General features: G+C 32.2%; 1 long non-coding RNA gene and 1 pseudogene across 1 annotated transcript; one reads left to right on the forward strand and one right to left on the reverse strand.

Annotated features, from left to right (window-relative positions):
• Nucleotides 1-2,483: 2,483 nt before the first annotated feature.
• On the reverse strand, nt 2,484-3,217 carry LOC149555936 (uncharacterized). Its single transcript, XR_016365342.1, has 2 exons — nt 3,121-3,217; nt 2,484-2,858 (listed from the first exon to the last, which is right to left on the reverse strand). It is a non-coding gene; the product is annotated as an uncharacterized LOC149555936 (long non-coding RNA).
• Nucleotides 3,218-6,565: 3,348 nt separating this feature from the next.
• Nucleotides 6,566-9,176, forward strand: LOC149555937 (putative TPR repeat-containing protein At2g32450; annotated as a pseudogene).
• Nucleotides 9,177-9,408: the final 232 nt, after the last annotated feature.

The following is a 9,408-nucleotide window of genomic DNA, read 5'->3' on the forward strand; positions in this document are numbered from 1 at the left end:
TAAAATTAACACTTTTATATAATATTTATATGATAATCTTATCAATTATTGAATTTCTTATTTTTCTTTAATTTATAATTTTTTCTTTAACTTATAAATATCATCGTGCGATTGTTTCTAATAATTAGGGTAAACTATATCATTCAGATAATTTTGGCTATAAGGATGGAGTGGGAGTTAAAATATATTTTATAAAATTTAAAAAACATACAAATTAGCATATAAGACTTGAATTGATTCAACCAATTAAAAGAGAGATAAATAATTTATATGTAGTGGAAAGTTAAAAATTTAACATCTATAGTTTAGAAACATAGTACTTATAATAAAAGATCAAATATTAAAAAAACTAATTGGTCATCACATGCTTATTTAATCACCAGTTAACTTCGATAATCCAAAACATGATACAATAGTACTTAGACTATCGACAAGTACCGATAAGGATGGAGTGGGAGTTAAAATATATATTTTTAAATTTCAAAACATACAAATCAGCATATAAGACTTGAATTGATTCAACCAATTAAAAGATAGATAAATAATTTATAAGTAGTGGAAAGTTAAAAATTTAACATCTATATTTTAGAAACATAATACTTATAATAAAAGATCAAATATTAAAAAAACTAATTGGTCATCACACGCTTATTTAATCACCAGTTAACTTTGATAATCCAAAACATGATACAATAGTACTTAGCCTATCGACAAGTACTAATAATATGAGAACTTAAACATTGTTTATTTCAAATATTATGAATAACATAGTCATTAGTTAGCCAATTAAAATATAATAATAGGTGGACAATTTAATGATATTTGAACATTTAATAGTTTGTGTTTATTATTAGAATTAGTTAATATTGTAGGTTTTTTTTTCTTGCTTTGCCAAACATTATATTATGTTTATATCCATTATATGATTGGAAAAGAATGGTTAAAACTAAAAGATGTTTATATTGATAAGTTCAGAGCTCTCATTTTACATCGAAATGATAGATCATTGAGTGTGCTTTGAAACATGGATGCACAAAAAAATATCATATGGTTAAATTCATAAACAACATAAATAAGATTAGAGCGTTTACACTAGATATTATAAATAGTATGAATAACTTGGTTGTGCTAATTAAAGTGGAATAATAGTTATACCACTACAATATACTAAAAAAATCACAAGAAATTTATTAATGGTTAGAACTTCAAGAAATTTTGACATCAAATTTAGATAATTGAAAAATATTAATCATTCAATATTAATTATATAAATTAAAATAAAATAATAAGTGAACAACTAAAAGATACTTTAAAATTAGCATAGTCTGCTTACTTTTTTCTAAATTTCTTCAATGTTTTTAATTGAAATTTTTTAATCAAAATAATTTATGAATCAAATTTGATGTAATCTTCAATACTATTGTAAAAATCATAATCAATACTATTTAATGTTTATGGTTAAATGTATTATTAAATAAACATGTAAAAAGAGGAGAGGCATTGTTTAAAAATAAAGGAATGGGTGCAATATGGACAAATAGATTGCATATCACTAAAATTTCAACAAAGCTATACAGATTATAAATACATTTAAAAATTAGTTGTGCAGCACAATATATTACTAATTTTTCGCATGCTTCATAATAAAATGTTCTCTGCCAGGAAAGCAGTCTATCAGATCTAAGACTTACATTTTTCATTCAAATTCACAGCTACTAAGCTCATGTGAAATACAAATCCAACAGAAAGTCATATGAATATGCTATAAAACCATCAACCTAAGCCAGTAATCTTTAAAATACTATCCAAAATAGCTGATTAAAGTTGTTGTATCTAATAAATATGAATATTGTAAACAACCATCAAACTAGGCCATTTATCTTCAAAATTTGCCAAAATAGCTAATCAACACTGCTATATCTAATAAAACAAGAAGGGGCCACTACTACATAGAGGGTGATATAAAGACATTTTTTGAGACAATTTACTAATCAATTGTCTTAATCTTAAATGATAAAAAAGTTTTGTATTGTGAAAAATTTTGTCTTTAACCGAGTGTCTTTAAATATTGTCATTAAATATTGTCTTTAAAAGACAATATGTAACAAAAGTAATTTTGTCTCATAAGAGACAATTTCACATTTGTCTCTTTAGAGACAATATTTCTTAAATCACAAGTATTATCTCTAGAGGGACAATATGTGTTTATTGTCACTTTAGAGACATTATTAAACAAATCTATTATAAATTATTTTAAATTGATATTATTTTCTTATGATTTTTACATCCAACATTTGTAGAAAACATCAATACAAATATTCAATGTAATTATTTTCAATATTCAAGAAAGTAACATAACACACTAACTTGACCAAAAAAAATATTTTAATTAATTTATTTCCAATGCTCAGTTTCTTACAAAATGATGTGGGAGCTCGTCACCACAACAAAAAAAGTATACTATGGATATGGGATGACCATAATTGAATAATAACATTGAATTTCTTTACTCTATAGCATCATAGTGAAGTACTTCAACTAAACATACACCGGTGACCATATTTAATGGTGCAGTACAAAATATCTTTGATATAAATACATATTCTATTGAAGAAAACCATAAGGAAAGATGATCTTTAGATGTGAAGTGAGATGTCACTCTTTTTATAATCCAAGATCTTCAAATTCCTGCACTTTTTGTACAATCTAATATGGCACAATCCCCAATGATGTGAATGCCCATCTTAGTGGGATATGTGGCTTGCAACTCATAGTGAACACCATCAAGCTCCCTTCTAAGTCAGTCTTTGGAGGTAGCATAAAGTGTTTTTGCTTTGATATGAGATGCCGAAAAAGACCTGATTATATCATTAAAAAAATCACCACATTTAGTCACCACATTTAGAATTTGAAGGTATACATTGATGTGCAATTTGTTTAGTTAAATAGATAAGGGAAAACAAAGTAGATAAAATTGCATCCAATTGAGCACCACCTACTTTAATAATCACCTTATTTTGGATCTAGAAAATTATCGTTTCAAATTTCAATTGATTACACCATATTTATGTATGAATTACATTCAAGTAAGAAGAATGAATGAAATAAAAAAGAACTGACCAGCCACTGAAGAATATCTTGCTTTTCTAGTTGTTGTCAATAGCTACAAAATTGAAATAAAAAAACAACATATCTGCAGCCATTGTTGAGGGAGCGAGGCTATGAAATCAACATAGCTTTTTGTAGATATCTGCATAGGTTGTAGGATGTATATGTTAATATAGAAACCTGAAATCAGGAATAGGAAAAGTTTGAAAACTGATATTTTACTAAGATGCAGCAAATCATTACTATTATACCTTTTACCAACCAAGTCTAGCTTAAAAAACACAGAATAAAAACAAATAAAACAATCAGCATCATCATTCGTTGTACCTACACTTAAACAAAGAAGCAATCAACATCATGAAACAACAATAGCAAATAGGTAAAAGGCAAGAGTTGGTATGTTGAAAAATGAAATTGTTCAATCTTTAACCTCTAAAACTAGATCTAGACATAAATGATATGACAACTTAGATATATATATATCCAACCTCTATTTAAAGAGATAATATTAGCAGTAAATGGAAAATTTGCATGTAGAGTTTCATGTTGCTAAACCTGCAAGTAGAATATACCAGTCAACACCAACTCATACGGGAGCTGAACAAAATGATCTATAACAGAAATAAAAATGTGTTAAAGTGAAACTAAATGACATCAAATCTTTTCAACTTACCTCCTATACTCGAAATGGCGAGCAATACCTAACACCACAAAATAAGCCAAAAGAATATTAGAAATGAATAACAATATTACCTAGATCTATTGTAATATGTGGTAACCTCGAATTTAACCAAAAAATGTGTAGAAAATAACTAAATTATACAAGATACATACAAAGAGTTCAAAGACTCTATTACCAACTGAATGTTCTTAATTAAACACCACAAATTACTACTACTTCATTATCTTATACATATAAAATAGAGTTTGTTGCATCTCCAAGAACAAACTATAGCAAAGCATGCACAAATAACACTAGCAAACGCATAGCCTAGAAATAGTGCATGCATTATTTTTTAAGTAAAAGGAAAAGTCCTAGAAAATGTAATCTATGATTTATGTAATCTTCTAGGAATTATTTTTATCCATCCTTGTCATTTTTGTTCTCCTTCTACAAGGCACTAGATGAATTGTTGTTTCAGATTGCCCATTGCATTGAACATCTTCCTTGTTATTCTTGTCTCTCAATTTTTGAGATCCAACAATGGCCGCATGTTCAAATTTAGGATTATTGAATGCATCATGTGAATATATTTCCTCCTCATGTTGACTGCCAAATGCTTCAATTTATGAGTTTGACTTTTGAGTTGCCTATACACAACACAATTTAACTATTAAAACATAATATATCTAATTAAATTAATCCATATCATAAAATATACTAATTACTTACATCAAATTGATTACTAGTGATTAATTTCTCCCCTTGTTCAATTAGATATTGCTGAAGGCCTTGGGAATCATGTTTAAGTCTTCTTCTGAAGCCTCCTTTTCAAACTAGTGAACCTATATTAACAAAGAAAACTAAACTTATAAGGTCCAATGACTAATTAAATACAATTAACTTGAATTTTTATTTAAATAGAAAATATAACACATTAAATATTAACTTACCATGCCACCATGAACACTATTATATCCTCTAGATCCAAGTTTATGAGATCCAATCTTTGAAACCCGAGCTTGGGTTGCAATCCTTGTGTCACGAAGACGTCTTTTACCTCCTTTTGTAGATGGCGTATAGTTCAGATTGTCATTAACCTTCCTCTTAAACTTGGCCTCTTTTAATAATTCATCCCACGTCACTTGGTCTGTGATCCAAGCTAGACACAGATACTTCAAGTTTTTTGCCAATTTTGACCTTAGATTATCTCTTTTTGAGCGAATGTACTTACATGCAATATCTAGAATAACATCTCTATTAAAACTAGGATTACCAAATGTTTTTATGACATCTTTAAAGAGTTCTTCCTTTTTATCATTTGGTTGTCTCCTCCAGTCCCTTTGGATGGTATCTCCAAATAGGTTTTCTGCACGGTGATAAATAAAGAGATAAAGTTTTAAGCTTGTATCATCCTCAACACGTTGCCTTGAGAGCTGAGTAAAATTGTTACTTCTTGCAATCCTTTTGTAGTTACTAATGATACATTTGAGGTCTTGGGAGTTGAGGCAAATGCCATTACATGCACATCAGTTACTTAGTCATTTACTTCCTATATTTATAATGGAATTATGAAATCAGTTAACACCCTACCAAAAATATTAAACTATTGCCAAATCCGAAAAAAGAATAAAGACATTATTCATATATGAGAAATGACATAATAGACAATGCTAACAAATAGAATATATACAGGATACCAATTATTTTTTACATAGTTATGTAGCAAAAAATGAATACTAGTTTGTTTATAATATCATTGATGTCATAATTGATAAATAAATGCATACATATATCACTATTGTACTAAGAGCTATAGAAAGTTTCAGATTCGTTGTTTACATCTCAAAAATGTAAACTAGCGCTTGCACCAAGGAATGGTTCAAGGCATAGCCAATAGGTGATTCAGCTGAAGTTATGTTCCTTCCTCTTGTTTATATTTGCAACTTAGGTTTATTTTTTCTACTTTGGTGTTCTTGTAGACGGTTTGTCCTAATTAGTCAAGATTGTAGACTTATGATTGAATAATTGAAGATTTCAAAATTTGAAGGTTAGATATTAGATTTATTGTCTCCTTCTCCTAGGCTTTTGCTTTTTGAGGGTTGAAATGGAAACCTGTGTTGGAATAGTATAATGCTCTCCTGAAATCAGCAAAAACATCTATCAAAAAACAACATCACCTATGCAATAAGTATGTTGTAACCCTTGTCCTATATGAGCACCATAATTTGTGGCACCAACACATGGAAAATAGCATGTCTTCTAAAATAGTTTCCCAAGTTCAGACTTTTTGACGTTTGAACCCTTTTCTACCAATGGGCCTCCTGGGGTAAGGGTTTTGATGTGTTCATACAAGATCATAAAATTTTGTTAGATATGTGTGTGTGTGCGTGCGCGCGCGCCCGTGTTGGTTCAAACACTCCAGTTCTTTTGATGAATACAAAGGCAATGATTGTGTAAGATAGTGCAGTAATAATAAGATTACACAGAAATATGTTTATGCATTGTTAACTCTTTTCCTTTTGGGTTGGAAGTAGTATTGTGGGCATTTGATTTTGTCTTTTTGCTTGCTTAAAATAGGTCTGAATTAGCATGTGGGTGTGCATATGTGCAATGTTTTTCATTAGATTTATGCTTTTTGGAAGAGGGTTTGGCCTAAAAATAGGCTTGTGTTAGTAGTTTTGGTCTTGGGTGCATGCAATAGGGTTTTGAGTGATTTGGGTTTGTGAATTGAAAAAGTAGGGCTTGTATTTTGGCAACAATGTGTAAAGTAGAGTTTTTGTGTTGGAGTTGAAAATGATGAGAGGAGATAGAAGTGACAAGGTTAAGAAGTTATTTCTCCAATTTGATGGTAGTAAGGATGCCAGGCTTAATAGGGAGGAGATGGTAGCCCTAGTGATTGTGGTGAACCTCAGGGTGAAATTTAGCAATGAGTAGATCGATGCCATATTAGATGAGGTTTCCAAGATGTATGGGGAATTTATTGCTGGTGAAAAGGGCCTTACCTTTTAAGGTCTATTGAGGACATATGATGATGGGGCAGGGGATGTGGACAAGGATTTTGATGCATTGGGGTTGGACCTAGATGCTCTAGAAGAGAGCATTGCAAACAACAACAATGTTGTCACTAGTAATAAGAGTGTTTCCAAGTCTGGAGGAGCTTTAGCTAGAACTTCTTCAACATCTATTGTGGATGAGAGGGCCAATGGTGTTTCTAGAAGGAAGCACCAAGTTATGGCAGCTTGGGCTTCTTCCCCTAACCACGACATTGTCTATGATGAGACATGGAAGACTATTCAGGATTTGGTAATTCTGATAAAGAGACTCAAGGCCAAGTATGATAGCAGGTATCAAAGAGTAGCAGAAATGTACATCAAAGTGCTCGCTATCTAGCCCAATCACTGGCATGCTCAGCTTAACAAATGATAGTAGGATGAAGTAGGAGGATAAGAAGGGCAAGGGTGGTGATATTAGCAATACCATGGGCGGAGGAGATGGGTTTTCTGACCCTGGCTGGTCGAGGGAGTTGAGTTCAAAAAATGGCTGTAAGGATGTCGAAGGAGGTAGGAGGGCTTGGGAAGAGTTGGGTCTTGATTACAATGCTTTTGTAAGGGATTTGTATGAGTTGAGAAAAAAGGCAGACAATTCCAGAACCCAAGAGGAGGCTTTTGATGCTCATATGGCAATAGGGAGGACTCTGTTTGATCACCAGTTGTTTAAGGAAGGATTGGTAAGTTTCAAAAGGGCTACTAAGTTGAAACCTTTTGATGTTCGCCCCCGTTTTAGGATAGGTAATACATTGTGTGCACTAGGAAGGTACTCAGATGTGAAGGAGTCCTATATATTGGCTCTTGAAGCCATAGAAGCCAATGGTAATCAATGGTCTTATTTGATCCTACATATCCATGTGAATCTGGGCATTTCTTTAGAAAGCAAGGGAATGCTTTTGAGTGCTTGTGACCATTATAGGGAGGTTGTCATTCTCTACCCGACCCATTACAGGGCATTCAAGCATTTGGAAAGTGCACTATTTGGTGTAGGTGAGTATAGGGTTGTAGAGAAAGCTTTGGAAGAAGCTATATACTTGAGGACCAATTATGCAGATGCACACTGTGACCTTGGATTGGTGTTGCATGCCATGGGGGAAGACGAGAGAGCCATACAAGAGTTTTAGAAAGCCATAGCCCTTAAGTCGGATCATATGGACGCTTTGTATGATTTGGGAGGATTGTTTAGAGATGTGGGCAGGTATCAAAGAGCAGCAAAAATGTACAACAAAGTGCTTGCTATCTGGCCCAATCACTATTGTGCTTAGCTTAACAAAGTAGTATCATTGCTAGGAGCCAGAGAAATTGAGGAAGCTAAGAAAGCCTTGAAAGAGGCTTGAAAATGATAAACAGAGTGGAATTATATGATGCTATTGCACATTTGAAGCACTTGCAAAAGTGGCCTAAAGGGTTAAATACTATAATCCAAAGAACAGATCAGCGTGGAAGTTCTGATACACAAGCACAGATGGGATTGAGTGGGACAAGTTCTGAAGGAGTATTAGTTTTGGAGTCAAATAGGTTCAGAAGAGCAAATGAAAAAACCTCTCCAAGGCAATACTTGGCATATGCTTTAGATATAAGAGCCTTCTAGAGGCTTACTAGATTGAACCGCTGTGATGTAAATCTTTTGAAAAAGGAATTATCTGAAATAAGGGTGACTATTTCTCAATCTAAGACTATCATACCAAAGAAAAATATTTTCAAAGCAGAAGTAGAAAAGATATTGAAAAGATTGCTCCATTTTCTTAAACTAGAGACATTCCAAGGAGTTGTCAAAGCAGTGAATGAAAGAGTGTTAATAATATTGGATGGAAGTGGGCTTGGAAGAGTGAATTTAGGTTTTTTTTTTGCTCTACTTGCACCCATCTGTTCAGGTTCTCCAGATAAGAGGAAACAATATGTGTTTGATGCTCTAATGTGGCACTCAGCAAAGGGCATTGGTGCATAGATTCAAAAAACAAATGCATCAAGTTATACTAGGTTGTTAAGGGTAGTATACCTTCATCACAAGGAGTTAGCGATATGATGGAACTTCATGGAGAGAATGACATGGCAAGCATTTCATTTCAAGAGTTCCTAGAGATGTTTGAGGATCTAGACTGGGGTTTTGGCATCATGAACACTATAGTAAAGCTTGAAGTAGGGAACAGGGTGCGACATGGGCGATCATCTTGTGCAGTTTTCTTGTATCCTATAATTGGACCAAGATTCATAGAGTTAACTTCTCGATTCATCCTCTATTCTATTTGCTACAGTGAAGGGAAGGTAGTAGTGGCATGCAAGCAAAAGAATATAAATTTAAAGAGTACAGAAGTGAAACAAAGGCCATAAAAGATAAGCTCAAGCTATTTGGTTGATGATCATAAATAAACTTCCTTTCTCTTGCACAAATCCATGGAACTCAAATTATGGATGCTAATGACAATTTTGAGGCAGCTGGTTCATATGAAACGGTTAGCTCATTTTTCCTTCATCTAGAGCAAAAGCTGCAAAACCAGTTTGTAGCTTTCCTTGATTTATCTGGGTGATTTATCTAGTTTATTTTTAAACTACTAACATAAATAGTAGATTGATACATTTGTTTTAGTT

The sequence above is a fragment of the Cupressus sempervirens genome, chromosome 5, assembly GCF_028749045.1.
Source record: "Cupressus sempervirens isolate cs-2001-9-10 chromosome 5, ASM2874904v1, whole genome shotgun sequence".
Lineage (NCBI taxonomy): Eukaryota > Viridiplantae > Streptophyta > Pinopsida > Cupressales > Cupressaceae > Cupressus > Cupressus sempervirens.